Source organism: Pyrus communis, chromosome 5 (genome assembly GCF_041283825.1).
Source record: "Pyrus communis isolate YQ-2024b chromosome 5, ASM4128382v1, whole genome shotgun sequence".
Taxonomy (NCBI): Eukaryota; Viridiplantae; Streptophyta; class Magnoliopsida; order Rosales; family Rosaceae; genus Pyrus; species Pyrus communis.
The window spans coordinates 19,563,431-19,579,167 of record NC_142569.1 but is presented as its reverse complement, the minus strand read 5'-3'; positions in this window follow the sequence as shown (position 1 = coordinate 19,579,167).

The window sequence follows — 15,737 nt, the reverse complement described above, 5'->3', positions numbered from 1 at the left end:
CATTATTCCTTGCTTGGTTGCTACTTAGAATGCAATTGTATCATGATAGAACTAAATGCTAGAACTTATATCCGTTTCATTCAAAGCATGACATTGAATTGCATAACATATATCAAGATGAAGTTGTGTAGTTGCCACCATAGCCAAATAGCCTTACTTCCCATATTTCGTATATGTTGTAAGTTTTAACCCCGTTGAGCCTTGTTTAGCCTTTATTCTTTGTTTACCCACATTATCCTCACCTAGCCTAGTGTAGGACAGTCCATACCCTTGTTCTTAGAAGATAGTGAGCATGACTTAAATGAATTCCTTTTGAGTACATTATGAAAGAAAATGAGTGTGGGGGAGAGAATGTTTTGTTCTTAAGTGTTTATGTATGTTTTGAGAGTCAAAAGAAAAGAAAAAAAAATTGTGAAAAACATATGAAAAAGAAAAACAGAAAAGAAAAGAAAGAAAGAAAGAAAAAAGAGCTTGTTCTCCCTTTTTGTTCAAAAGTTGAGTTTTCATTCAAAAGTGAATTCTAAGATGATTCAAGTACTTTGCTCACTATTTCTTTAAGAACCTTTGTTTTCCATATCCCTTCTTTGTTATCCACACACCCTTACCCCATTACAACCCGTGACTTCAATCTTGAGTGTTATGTGTTTCAATTTGTGGAGTTTGAACTTGGTATGAGCTTATGGTGTCACTGGTTTTCGCATCTAAGTAGGAGCATTCCATTCATGAGATCATACCTAAACATGCTTATTAACTCCAGAAATTGCTCTCTTTATGATACATATATGTGAGTGTTCGTTTTCATGTTTACATCAATCTTCTCACATGTAACTAGATTAGGGTGTGTAGTTAGAAAATCTGAGTGAAAATTGAGTGCATATCTTGTAAGGAATTGAGCAATTCTCTAAGGCATGTTACTACATTCAAAACATAGTTTTAAATGCTTAATTGTGAACTAGTATGTGGTGACTATGATTAAGTATGTACTTAAGTATAAAGATAACCAAAATCTGTGGAGATAATGAATTTTAACATGTCATGTGCATTGGAAATCCTTGAGGCAACGTTGGAAGGTTTAAGATTGTCTTTGGTTTGTTTTGTTCGTTTCGTTTTGTTTTGTTTTTCTGTTTTGCTCGAGGACTAGCAAAAGCTAAGTGTGGGGGAATTTGATAGGAGCATATTTATGCGCCTTAGTTTGCTTGTTTTCTTGCATTTATGTTGCTAGTACTTAGTAATTTTAGTACTTTAAGCTATTTTCGTGTGTTTGTAGGTCCAAAGGGCTAAAGGAGCAAGAAAGTGCATTTTGGTGCATTTTGGAGTAGTTTGGGGCATTAAATGGATTGCATACGCTTTAAGCCAAGTAGATGGACGAAATTGAAGACCAAAGGAGGCTAGGAATAAATAAAGAGATGAAAAAATGAAAATGAAGAACAAAGAGTTCACATTCTTCACCAACACAACCATGTTGCCACCCATTCATTCTCCCTAATAACCCTAGTTCCACATCTAGCCGTACCCTCTATTTTTCATCCTAGAATTTCATTCGTTCATTCTATTCATCCAGCCACCCTCAACCTAATTCTCTAAGCCATCACTCCCATAACCCAAGAACCTAATTCATTCAGCCACAACTCTTCACCATTCTCTCCCAAAACCGTGCACATCATTCACCCTATTCTTCTCATCAGCCACATTCACATATCTTTCCCACCATAGCTGTAATCCGCATGCATTCATCATCATAACCTAGCTACACAAGCCACTCCACATACACCCAAGCCACATGCACTCCCACTCTTTAATTCATTGCAGCCACATGCACTCACATCCATTTCATCATTGCAACCATTGCAGAAAATACCCATCATTGCCGTGCATACACACTTCATTCCAGCCACTCCACATGCATTTCCAACCCACATGCCCCTTTAATCATTCAACACATGCATTCACTCTTTAATCCACATGCATTTATCATCATTCACCCTAGCTTTAATTCACATGCAAACACATTCATTTCAGCCACATGCACATTCCCTTGCATTTCCAGCTTTCCCCCTTAAATAAACAACCAACCTAGCTGTCATTGCACATGCATTCTTCATCATTGCACCACATTCAGCCATTCACACCAACACATCCCTTTGTGTCGTGCATTACTCATTCATTTCAGCCATTCCACATGCTATTGCAGCCACATACATTCCCTTTGCATTTCCAGCTTTCCACCAAGTTCCTGGCTGTCATATTCCCTCTTTTCACCTATAAATAAGCATCAATTGCAGCCACAAGGAGGGGGGATGGAATTCAGAAAATCATCACACAACACACCATCACAATCACACAACCAATGCCGTGTAAATCCATTCCATTTTCTGCATCTTTTCTCTCCATTGCCGTGCCTATCACTCCACACAAATCCTTAGACCTTGTGCTACAACAAGGAGGAAGAGAAGCGGGCCTAAACGTTCATACAATTCAAGTTTGAGTTGTTGGAATGTTTAGGTGTTTCTTTTCCTTTGAATTCAATGTTTAATTTCAATTCTCTTTGTTTTGTACGTATGAGGAACTAAACCCCCTTGGCTAGGGGGGGATTCGAAATATATGTTTATGCTTGCATTATGATTTGATTACTTCTAATTGCGTTTCATAAGTTGTGGATTCAATTTGTTTAACTGTTTGATTGATAACTTATTTATGTATGTTTATTGAGAGTGCACGCTTAATTTTCATGCATGAATATGACGCTAGAATATAAGTGAGTTTCACCTAATAGTTACGAACTTATATTCACAAGTAGTGGAGGTTGCTTATAAACAATCGCGTTAAACGAATTCTTGGCATAAGTTTCATGCGTATTCCATAGTTATGAATGCCTAGTCGATGTTTATGATTTCCGTTGAACTTAATGATCTTTGTTGAATGTCTCTATCATGCGTATTCCATAGTTAGGGACTTTGATTAGGAATAATTTGGTTGTAATGCGTATTCCATTCAATCCAATGAATCTAGGGAAATCTGAAAGTTAATTTAAGCGGATCTAATTAACTTAGAGCATTGAGAATTCATGGTTTATTGAAAAGCATTTGGAAATCTTTTTATATGCAAGTATAACATGTGTGGAGATGAACCCCTTGGCTAGCATCCATCCATTCAATTCTATCACAAATTCATATTTACATTCTGTCTAGTTTATTAACTTGTTTCGTTATTTCAATTTTCGTCAAATCAAAACCCCCCTTTACTTTCTTGTTCTTTAGTGCTTAGAATCTGTTTAGTTTATGTTTTAAAGTGTTTTGAATCAAGTCATAATCTTAAATTCGTCCAAAATTGGGTTTAAGGTCAGAAACTGCCTAGTTAGTGTTTTTAGGCAGTTTTGAGTCTTTTAAACTTGTTTTGAGTCTTTTGGTTTGTCTTAGTGTTTTAAAGTTTAGTTTTGCATTCTTTGAGTCTAGTATAGTGTTTTATATCGTGTTTCTACGTTTTTGAGTCAAATCCAAGTAATTAACAATCCCTCCTAATCCCCGGTCCAGAACGATCCCTACTTACATACTTACTATTATTTGACAAAAAGAGGGTTTAATTTGTGTGCGTATAATTCCCGCATCAGTACTCCCTTACGTACCCAGAGATGAAGAGAGGATGGTTATAAGGCTTCAATGTTCATGATTCAAGCCTTCCTCATTGCTTTCTTGCTCTTTGTGGATGTCGGGGCTCGTCAAAACTGTTACTAGTGCTCTTCGTATCTCCTTGGGCAATCGTAGCATCTCTTTGATGCTAAAGTATGACGCCAGGCTTTCTTTAGGCATAGGAGTTTTCTTTTCCTCGACGATGATAACTTTTCCTTTTGAGGGCTCTTCTATCTTTATTTCAACCATGTGACAAGCAGTGGTAGTGCATTGTTGGAAGAAATCCTTCAGGAAGTACTTGTGCAAAGAGACGGGAATGTGCGGCTTTTGCTCCATAAGTTCCTCTACGCACGTCGGCTTAGCAGCTCTTATGTTTCTTTTAGGCTTCCTATTGTTGCGGCGGTGGTGCTTTCTTGCTTGTTCCACATTTGGCTTTGCAACTTATGGTATTGGCTTCCTTGTTTTTTTGTAGGTCACCAGTGTCCACCCCTTTTCATCATCGGTAAGTGCACTTTGGTCACTTGCCCCCAGCGATGGTTGTGTAGAAGGTGTCATGTGGCTTGAGCATGGACCAGAATGAGCTTAAGTTACTTGGAAAGGCACGGGATTGAATGATCCAAACACAATTAGAGTAGTGTGTGTTGCAGTTGTGTCTTCAAGGTCGAGTTTAATTTGCCCTTTTTGTGCTAGCTTCATGATGAGCTCCTTGAGGATGAAGCACTTGCCAATAGGATGGCTCACGATACGATGGTATTTGCAATACCTAGGATCGTTAACACGATTCATCTCTTTGGGGCGCTTGCACTCTGGTAGCTCAATCACCTTTTTCTCCAATAGTTTGTTTAGCATTGTGGCCATGTCAGAGTCTGAAAAAGGGTACGTCTTTCGCTCCAGCTTCATCAAGGTGTTTTTTTACCTATCTTAGGTGTAATAATGCTCACCTTTTTTTTATCTCATTTGTTTTGTTCATGGAGGAGATCTTGACGAGCGCAAGAGAGGTCTTGATGAGGGTAGTGTTGACGGAAAAAACTTCCTTGGCGGGCTTCTTCCCAATCTTGTCTACCTTCAGAGTGAACACTTTGTCCTTCTTGAAGTCGGTGATTTGTTCTTTTTTCCTATGGTTGGTGATACATAGCTTCATGTCGTGGGAATGAGTCACCAAGTCCTCAAATGTCTTTGGCTCTATGCCTTGGAGGATGTAGTGTAGCCCTTAGTGCATGCCTTGAACGCATATCTCAATGGCGAAGGTTTTACAAAGCCAATCCTTGTAATCCATACTTAACGAACGCCATTTATTGATGTAGTCGATGACTTGTTCATCCTTCCATTGCTTCGTGTTCGTCAACTCCAGCATGCTTACAATGCGGCGCATGCTCTAGAAGTGGTTGAGGAATTCTTTTTCAACTTAGTCTCAGCTATTGATGGATTCGAGCTCGAGGTTGGTGTATTGGTCAAAGGCATTACCTTTCAGCGAGCGCACAAATTGCTTTACGAGTTTGTCTCTCTTCGTCCCAGCATTGTTGCAAGTTTCAATGAAATGGGCAATATATTGTTTAGGATTGCCATTTTCCATTGAATTGTATGAACTTTGGTGGCTGATAACCCCCTGGCATTCTTAAGGTGTCAATTTTCTTGGAGTAGGGCTTTGAGTACAGTATGGAGTCATAAGAGCTTCCTTGGTACTGTGCCTTGATGGTGTTAATGATCATCTCTTGTAGTTGCTGGATAGAGAGAAATCCCATGAGTGTCGTTGCTTGGTCCAATTTCTCATCCGCTTTCTCTACCAAAAGCTCTTCCTTTTCGTCGGTTTCCTCCTTTGGTGGATCAACCTTCGAGTCAGCTTTATCGTCATGTTGCGCCTCCAGACGGTTGATGAGCATAGCAATTTGCAAGTCCTTCTTTTCCACGGTCCTTGTCAACCTTGCATTGAGCCAGCTGCTCCTCGATGGAAGTCGCGCCAGTAGTCATGACTTACAAGGCTACAGGACACGAGCTGCTTGAGTCGGCGTCAGAAGTTAAAGACTCAGAATAACTCCTCGGACTTTCTTCCCTTCGCGCCCTTAATGAAACCAGGGTGATTATAGGTTCGTGCCTCGGGTGCTCTTGCTCATTTGGCAGAGTTGATGGAGTGGTGGAAGGCACAATAGAGAGACTTCTTGCCTTGCTTCCTGTTGTGATGCCCAAAATGCCACCACTTGCAGCAAGGATACCCTTGTTCTTCGTGTTGGTAGTAGGAACAACTTGATTATTTCTTGATGCCGTTTGTGTTTTTTGCGAATTTAAAGACAGAGATAAGAGGTAAAGATGTCCCATTGGGCGTGCCAATTTTGCAACGAATGAAACAAGAACACGTGTACAAAGTAGATTGCTATTGATTTGAATTTGTAGGTTACAATCTCTGTTTACAACTTTTCCTCTGATTTAGTCTTCAGATTTGATGTAAAAGCGTGATTGTTGATCCAAGGGTCACGATGACTTGATCTCGGATGAACGATTGAATGATTGCTTCCAGTTTTGAGCTTGAAAACAACGCGTGGATGATCTTCACCTCAAGGGTGTGGCAAAGGTAGTGTTTGATGCGGAATTTCGTTGCTTCAAGGGTCTTGGCGACTTTATCTTGAAACGAACGCTGCTACAAGTTTATAAGCTTGCAACAAAGTCTTGAAGGAATCGGCACAAGCGCTTGTTGATTCTTCAAGGAAGTGCTTCGACTTTGGTTGAAAGTTCTCCAAAGAGAGCTTTGGTAGCGTATTGGTCTTCAAAGGTTTGGCAGAGGTTCTTCTGTGAAGAGATTTTTTGACCCTTATGCTTATGTAAGGATCTTGTATTTATAGGCTTTTCAAAGCTTGCCTTTGAGTGGATTTAGCTTTGATTTATGTCCTAATTTGTCCATGGGAGAATTTAGGCATGTTTTGTGTCTTAATTTCAGCCACTTTACTCCCTTGGCCAAAATTATAAGGCCTAGTTGCCCATTTTGTGAGCAATCCTCAATTCTTGCTTGTTTTATGAAGATGCCTTAACTTTCTTTCTGGTTTTGAGAATATTTTGAGCCCTTGCCAAATTTAAGAGGGATTCTCCCTTGTTTGCTGAGTTTTTGGGGAAGTTTTCTACTTCCTATGCTTGATTTGTGCCACATGTCATTGATGACTTGTCCATTTGTGATGAGTCATATGCCACGTGGAGTTTTGTGATGCATCATTTGTTTGCAACTAAATTTACATGTCTACAGATTAATTAAGAGATCCTTTGAAGACTTCCCCGCTTTCAACAACTACATTATGTTGCTGCTTTTTTTTTCCTTTTTTTATTTTATTTTAGGTAGCGTTTTGTACGCGGACAGAACGGAATGAAATGGAATGGGACGGACTAAGTTGATTGAATAACAGCAACTTGTGGGAGTGGAGCCGTGTATTGCGGGCCAATGTTGTGGATCTGAGTTGTCGTTGCAAAGCATACCCGAGCCCAAGCAGTGCAGATTAGAATAAGTCTAGAATGGAATGTGCAAGTCGTTGTGAATCTTGTGTGCAGCATGCCTCGGACTGGGTCATTCTGATTCTTCTTTGGACGTGCCAGAGAACTGGTGCGGGCTTCAAGAATTGTTTGGTTAAGTTAGAATTTGACAAATCCCCTTATGCATGGTTCCAAAAGCATTTCACTTGATGAAAATACCATTTACTAGTGTAATCAGATAAGCAGATAACTTAAAAGATAGCCAAGAAGGATAAGAATCAAACCAACTCACAGTGCGTGGATTTATTAGCAGCGGCAGCATTGAACCGATTTGCATCGTCGTTCACGCTCCTTCAATCAATCATGAAATAACCGCGATCATTGGCTTCGCTTTTGTTGTTGCTTATGGTAGAGGTTGATGGCTGGAGGAGTATGAGTTCTTTCTCAATAAAAAGTACCAATTGTTAGATCCAAATTCGTAAGTGATGCTTGAGCACCAATTTGAGCAACTTGCAAGATAGTAAACAACCGTGAGCAAGCCTAAGACCAGGAGGGGAAGGGAGGGGTGTGTGATGGCGAAAGGCTCTCCAAAAGTTAAGTTAGTGAATGATTTTAGACTCAAGCAGTGGTCATGCAAGCACTCAAATATACTTTTAAAATCAAGAGAAACATTTAGCATCATATAAGTTGAATTCCAACGTGTTTGCAAATCCAAGCACAAATACTTCTTAAAGGAAACTCTTTCTTCTCTTGCACACTTCTTAAATGCTTCCAATCTTAAAGGAGAACATCGTACAAATTTTACATATGCACAAAGACGAGTTAATGAGGTGCTTACATTATTAAGTCCATCCTTAAATATATGATTTAAGACATGTGCAAAACACCTAACGTGAAAAAAATCACCATCCAACAATAAACTATTTTTCTTACTGTCCCTTTTAACCAAACTTGTTGCTCATGTATCATTTGAATTGCATTATCAATTATGAGCATGCATAACTTTTTCATACCCCAACCCAATAAACATGTTTCTATAGCTTATGCAGTGACCTTACCACGATGTGGAGTGTGAACCACCCGAAAATTAATGATTCTTTTTGTAACACCTAATCTTTGTCAATGAAATTGATGCGAGATTTTACTTGACACTCAAATTAAACCCTCGTTTGACAATTGTAGTAGAATGGATAAGTGAGGGATCGTTCTAGACCGGGGATTAGGAGGGCTTGCTAAAACCTTCTAAATTGACTTAAAAACATAAAAACTAAATTAAAATACTCTTAACAAGACTACTATGACTCAGAAAGGCTTTGAAAAACTCAAATTGTCTAAAACAATCAAATTGACTCAAATAGAAGCTAGAACTTGATTTAGACGAATTTGCAATTGTTTATGACTCCAAAAGCTTAAAGATACAAAAATAAAACAAATACGAATGATTAAGACTTAACAAAATAGGGGGGGAATTGTGGTTGGACGATATTAAATTAAAAAGACAGAATATAATTAAAGGCAAAATGTAAATATGAATGTGATAAAAATATGGATGATGGAATAGCCAAGGGGTTCTTCTCCACACATGTTACACTTGCAAAACAAAATTGATTCTCAGTTGGTCTTTCGATAAGTTGTGAAACTCAATGCTCCAAGTTAATTAGATCCGCTTAGATTAACTTTCAGATTTCCCTAAATTCGTTGGATTGAATGGAATACGCATTACAACCAAATTATTCTTAATCAAAGTCCCTAACTATGGAATACGCATGATAGAGACATTCAACAAAGATCATTAAGTTCAACGGAAATCATAAACATCGACGAGGCAATCGTTACTATGGAATACGCATGAAACTTATGCCAAGAATTCGTTTAACGCGATTGTTTATAAGCAACCTCCACTACTTGAGAATATAAGTTCATAGCGATTAGGTGAAATTCACTTATATTTTAGCGTCATATTTATGCATGAAAATTAAGCTTGCAATCTCAATGAACATACATAAATAAGTTATCAATCAAACAGTTAAATGAATTGAATCCACAACTTATGAAATTCCAACCAAACGTAATCAATTCAAATTGCAAATATAAACATAGTTTCGAATCACCCCCTAGCTAAAGGGGGTTTAGTTCCTCATAACTTTGAAATCAAAGAAACACCTAAACATTCCAACAACTCAAACGTGAATTGTATGAACGTTTAGGCACTCTTCTCTTCCCTTCTCATACGTACAAAACAAAGAGAATTAAATTTAAACTTTGAAATCAAAGAAACACCTAAACATTCCAACAACTCAAACTTGAATTGTATGAACGTTTAAGCACTCTTTTCTTCCTCGTTGTTGTAGCACAAGGTCTAAGGTGAGCTTAAGGGCTTTAGGTGTATGTGGAATGGAGTAGGGAGTGGTTGGAGATGGAAGAATGAAGAGAAAATATGCAGAAAATGAAGTGGGACTCACGGCAATGCAATGGGTTTGTTGCTTGGTGTTTGTAACTGAAAATGTGTATGGAAGAGTAAGTGAATTTTGAGGAGTGTTGGATGCTTATTTATAGGTGAAATGGGGGAACAAAAGAGGGAATATTGCAGCTAGGAGGGGATGAATGATTATGGGTGCATGTGTTTGGAATAATGAAGGGGGAATGTATGTAATAAAACAACTAGGAAAAGTTATGAAAAGCTGGAAATGGGAGTGGGAACTCACGGCAAAGTGTTTTGGGGATGGTTCTTTGTGGTTGTGATGCATGTGATTACATGTGTTGATTGCTAAGGTGTGTGATGATGAGTGTAAGTGGAATAAAGAATGAATGAATGCATGTGAATTAGGTGGGAAAGAGGTGGAAATGGAATGTTATGCAATGATAATGTCTTGTAAAGATACTAATAAATAATGCATGTAGGGTTAGGAAATAAAATCATAACTTAAAGGGGGAAGATTAAAGGGTGTTGAAAGGTTTTGCATGGCTTTGAAGTGATTGTGGATTGGGCTAGAGTTTAAGTACATGAAATGGACCCAAATTGCTCCCCCTTGCATGGCAAGGAATGGTGTTTGTGTTAAGCCCAAGGCAAGGTGAATGTAATTGGGTTAGGGCCATTGTTTTGTGTCTTCAAGTGCATACAAGGCCTTCAAATTCGTCCATCCTCTTGGCTCCATGGATAAGCTATCCAATCCATGCCCAAAAATGCTCCAAATGGCCTCAAAATGCACTTTCTTGCTCCCTAGGCCCTTAGAACCTAAAAACACACAAAAGAAGCATAAAGGACTAAAATAACGAGAGAAACATAACGTAAATGCACGAGAACAAGCCATTTAAGTCGCATGAATATGCTCCTATCAAATACCCCCACACTTAGCTTTTGCTAGTCCTCGAGCAAAACAGAATAAAAACAAATAAACAAAACGACACTAAACACGTAAAACACAACCTAAACCTTCCAACAACCGTCTTAGGGATTTCCAATGCACATGACAAGTTAAAAATCATCATTCTCACAGATTTTAGTCATCTTCACACTTAAGTACATTCTTAATCATAGTCACCATATACTAGTTCACAATTAAGCATTTAAAACCATGTTTTGAATGTAGTAACATGCCTTAGAGAATTTGCTCAATTCCTTACAAGATATGAACTCGATTCTCACTCAGATTTTCTGACTACACACCCTAAACTAGTTATATGTGAGAAGATTGATGTAAACATAAAAACGAACACTCACATATATGTATTTCAAAGGAAGCAATTTCTGGAGTTAATAAGCATGTTTAGATATGATCTCATGAATGGAATGCTACTACTTAGATGCGAGAACCAGTGACACCATAAGCTCATACCAAGTTCAAACTCCACAAATTGAAATACACAACACTCAAGATAGAAGTCAAGGGTTGTAACGGGGCTTGGGGTATGTGGATAACAAAGAAGGGATATGGAAAACAAAGGTTCTTAAAGAAATAGTGAGCAAAGCATTTGAATCAACTTAGAATTCACTTTTGAATGAAAACTCAACTTTTGAACAAAAAAAGGAGAATTTAGACAATTTACGCCCAGAATTGGTGTTTTGGAACCTTTCTTCAATCACTTATTCTTTTTTTTTTTTTTTTTTTTTTTTTTTTTTTTTGAATCTCAAAACATAAACACTTAAACATTCTCTCCCCCAAACTTATTTTCTTTCATAATGTAACTCAAAAGGAATTCAATTAAGTCATGCTCACTATCTTTTAAGAACAAGGATGGGGATTGTCCTAAACTAGGCTAGGTGAGGAAAAAGTGGGTTAACAAAGAACATGGGCTAACACGGCTCAACGGGGGTACAACTTACAACATATACGAAATATGGGAAGTGAGGCTATTTGGCTATGGTGGCAACTACACAACTTCATCTTGAATATGTGTTATGCAAATCAATAACATGCTTTGAATGAAATGGGCATGAGTTCTAGCATTTGGAACTATATGATGAAACGCCTTCTAAGTAGTAACCAAGAAAAGAATAATGAGATCATGCAACGACTTTAGAAAACAAGAAATCACAGATTATACTCTCCAAAGAACGTTATAGGCTCAAGTCTCTCAGGGTTGTAGCATTTGTTTGAGTTTTTTCCTTCAGGCATGTTACAAAAACTAAATTTTCTTTTATGATTGCATGTGAAGTCATACATTATAACCATAACCAAGCATATACCAAGAGTAAATCAAACTTTTCTCTATGTTAATAACTCTTTTTAACAGTCATGCAATTACAAACCAAATCCTTATTATTGTGTTGGAAGGTATCCTAAGACACAAACACACACACAAAAACAACTTTAAAACAACTCTTTTTGGGTTTTTCAAAACAATTTTTCAAATTTTTATGGGATTTTCGAATTTTTAAGACAAAACACACTAAAATAGTTTTAAAACAGTGAGAAACAACATGTGAAGTGATAGGTGAATAAATCCCACGAATTTGCATCAAATATACTTAGTTACCCCCCCACACTTAAATCAAACATTGTCTTCAATGTTTTAAGCATAGATTCACACAAAGCATAAGTAAATACACAAAAAGCACTTAAACATACTAAACATGGCATAATGTAATTAACAAAGAGAAGAGTTTAGAGACGCAAATCTGGTTATAGAGTGTAAATTCCATCTTCTCCTTGGTAATTGCATTGAGGCTTTTGATCTTTGTGATTCCACAGGCTTACTCTTGAACTGGTTTCTGCCCATCGTTGATTTTCCTTTGTGCTACTTCTTGAACTGGGCAGCAGGATGGTTCTTTTGGTCTCCCCCGAAGGTCTGAGCTTATCCCTTTTATCTGTTTCTTTGTTCAATCTTTCCAATTCGTATTGAAAAGGGTTGGAGGATAACTCAGCCTATGTTTGTCTCCACATGCTTCAATGTATCATTTGCACTTGCCTTACTCGCTCCCCTTTGCAGAAGTGGTCCCTTCTCCGGAAGTGTATCAACCGTTGAAGATGACTACTCGAGAGCAACGCTAGGTAAGCAATCAGGAATAGATTCCAGGCAGTTGGCTCCAGAACGGAAGACTGACTCCAAGTGCCGGCTGATTGCTTGTTTTACTTTGCCATGCGAGTAAGAACAAGGACAAAGAAAAAGACAGGGAAAGAGCATGATATGAGATACTTTTGCTTTTGACCTTGATGATATGAGATACCTTTGCTTTTGAAGAAGCGGTGAATGAATCAGCACATGTATTTGTTGTGCTGTTTCCTCCTGGGTCATATGTACTCCAGGCATCTGGTATCATCTTTGGGGAAGAAGAAAGAATTGAGTCTTTCGAAAGGCTTTGCTGGGAGTACGCCCTCAGAGGTGAGGGAGAGTTGGGCATTTTTCTTCAGGTTTGCCCTGCCATAAAAGACGAAGGTCGACATATATAGAGATAATATCAAGTGGTGGTATTTTTTGCCTTTGTCGACAAACGTTTTGATCCCGCAAATCTGGCTTTTTGAAATAGTGGCGCCTCTTCGATCTCTGAACACGCCTCTTCGATTTCTGAACACGCCTCTTCGATTTCTGAGCAGGCGCCCCTTCGATTTCTGAACGACGCCCCTTCGCTTTCTGAACGACACGTGGTAGTGCAGATGCGGCTCCTTTTGACAAAGCTGCACGCGTCTTCTGAAAAGCAGAGAAAGCATCGCCGAACTTTGCGCTTGTCGGCTAAAGACGTGTAATTGAGATGATGGCCTCCACGTGTTATCAGCTTTGTCAGATATCTTTTGACAAAGCTGAACGCGTTTTCTGAAAAGCCGCGAATGCGTCGTCGAAATTTGCGGAGGAAAATCCGGATCTCTGAATCGGTGGACGCGTCGCCATGGCTTTTTATGGAGCTATCGATCATCCCAACAAATACACTCTGAAGAAATCCCATTCTTGAAAAATCGACTCCGGCCCTTTGAGAATTAACTCCATCCACCCCTTGAACACTTTTGAAAAATGGCAAACTCATCGAACCTTAGCTTGGAATTGAGCCTTAGCAGTGATGCGGGCGCGCCGCGTCAAGGTAACGTATGGCGCCCTTCTTTCTTTTCTTCTAACGGTCCTCTCACAGGTGAAGACTCCGTGATGCAGGACGCCACAACAGCTACAATAGTAGCTAGGAACCTCCTCACTCCGAAAGATAGTAGGCTGCTGTCAGGACGGTCCGATGAGTTGGCCGTTCAAGAGTCCCTCGCACTTAGTGTTCAGTGTGCGAGTTCTGTGTCCAACATGGGCCAACGCCTGCTTGCCCGCTCCCGTCAGGTGGAATCATTGATGGCAGAGGTGGAAAGTCTCAAGCAGGAGATCCAGCAGCTGAAGTATGAGAATAGAAGTTTGCACGTGCTTGCAAACAACTATTCGACGGGCATGAAGAGGAAGCTTGATGAGCTGCAAGAGTCTGAAGGTCGGATTCACAGTGACCGTCAAAGGTTTTCGTCTTTCCTCCAGAGGCACCTTTTTCCTGGCTCATCCAGCGCTTGGCCAAGTATTGAGGCCTGGAATGCTCTATCTTCGATGCCTTCTGCTCCTATGCCTTCCGGTCCTACGCCTTCCGCTTCAAGAGTAAAGCCACGTAGTGGGGCCTCAAGCAAACACCCTTTGTGAAGCACCATCTTTCTTTGTTTAGCAGTGCCTATCAATAAATCAAACATTTTCTCAATGTTACAATCATAGACTCACACAATTAATAAACAAACAAACAATAACAACTAAACAACCTAACAAGGCAGAAACGAAATAGCAACAAAGAAAAGAAATTTTTTTTTTTTTTTTTTTTTTTTTTTTTTTTTTTTTTTTTTATCAAATTTTCGGAGTTTTATACCAAGACACTATAAAACACACTAAAACACTCCAAAAACGCTTAAAACATCAAGAAACAACATTCTAAGTGAAAGGTGAATAAATCCCACGAAATTCATGCAAATACAAATTGTTTACCCCCCCCACACTTAAATCAAACTTTGTCCTCAATGTTTTAAGCAGAAAGTCACAACAGAGCAAGCAAATAAACAAATTCGAGAAAGAAAGCAAAGTAAAGGCAGTAAAGAAAAAGAAAGGAATAAAAATAAGTCTCTTAAAGGGGTTTCCAAGTTCTTCTCTATTCGGATGCATGGGTTGCCTCCCACGAAGCGCTTTCTTTTACGTCTTGCAGCCGGACGGTACCTCCGTTTAAGCTTGACTAGGTTCCACGGCATGGAGGGGTACCTCCTCCACGACATGCTCCTCAAACATCTCGTAATAGGGCTTCAATCGATGCCCATTCACTTTGAATTCTTGCTGCGTCCTTGAACTTTTGATTTGCACTGCACCATGAGGGAAAACATTAGTAACAACAAACGGGCCAATCCATTTAGAACGCAACTTACCAGGAAACAAACGTAGGCGAGAGTTAAAAAGTAACACTTTCTGCCCAACTGTGAAGGTCTTGGTTCGAATCATTTTATCATGGAATGCTTTGGTCTTGGCTTTGTACATCCGGGCATTCTCATAGGCTTCATTCCGAATCTCCTCAAGTTCATTCAATTGGAGCTTCCTATGAACTCCCGCTGCATCTATGTCCATGTTGAAAATCTTCACGGCCCAATGTGCCTTGTGCTCTAACTCTACGGGCAAATGACATGGCTTACCATAGACGAGCCGAAAAGGTGACATCCCAATGGGTGTTTTGTATGCCGTACGATATGCCCACAGTGCATCATCTAAACGTAAGCTCCAATCCCTCCTTGTTGGTCCAACGGTCTTCTCCAAAATTTGTTTGATTTCTCGGTTAGACACCTCGGCTTGGCCATTTGTTTGAGGATGGTAAGGTGTGGAGACCTTATGGTTGACATGGTACTTTCTTAGCAACGCCTCAATGGTCCGATTGCAAAAGTGAGACCCTCCATCACTTATGATTACTCTCGGCATTCCAAACCTAGCAAAAATGTTAGTTTTCACGAAATCTGCAACCACCTTAGAATCGTTAGTACGGGTGGCTTTTGCTTCCACCCATTTAGAAACATAATCAACGGCTAGCAAGATATAAGTGAAACCATAAGATGGAGGGAAAGGGCCCATGAAATCAATGCCCCAAACATCAAAAATTTCAACATTAAAGACAGGGGTTTGCGGCATTTGGTCCTTGGTACCTATGTTACCCATTCGTTGGCAACGATCACAAGACATACAAAA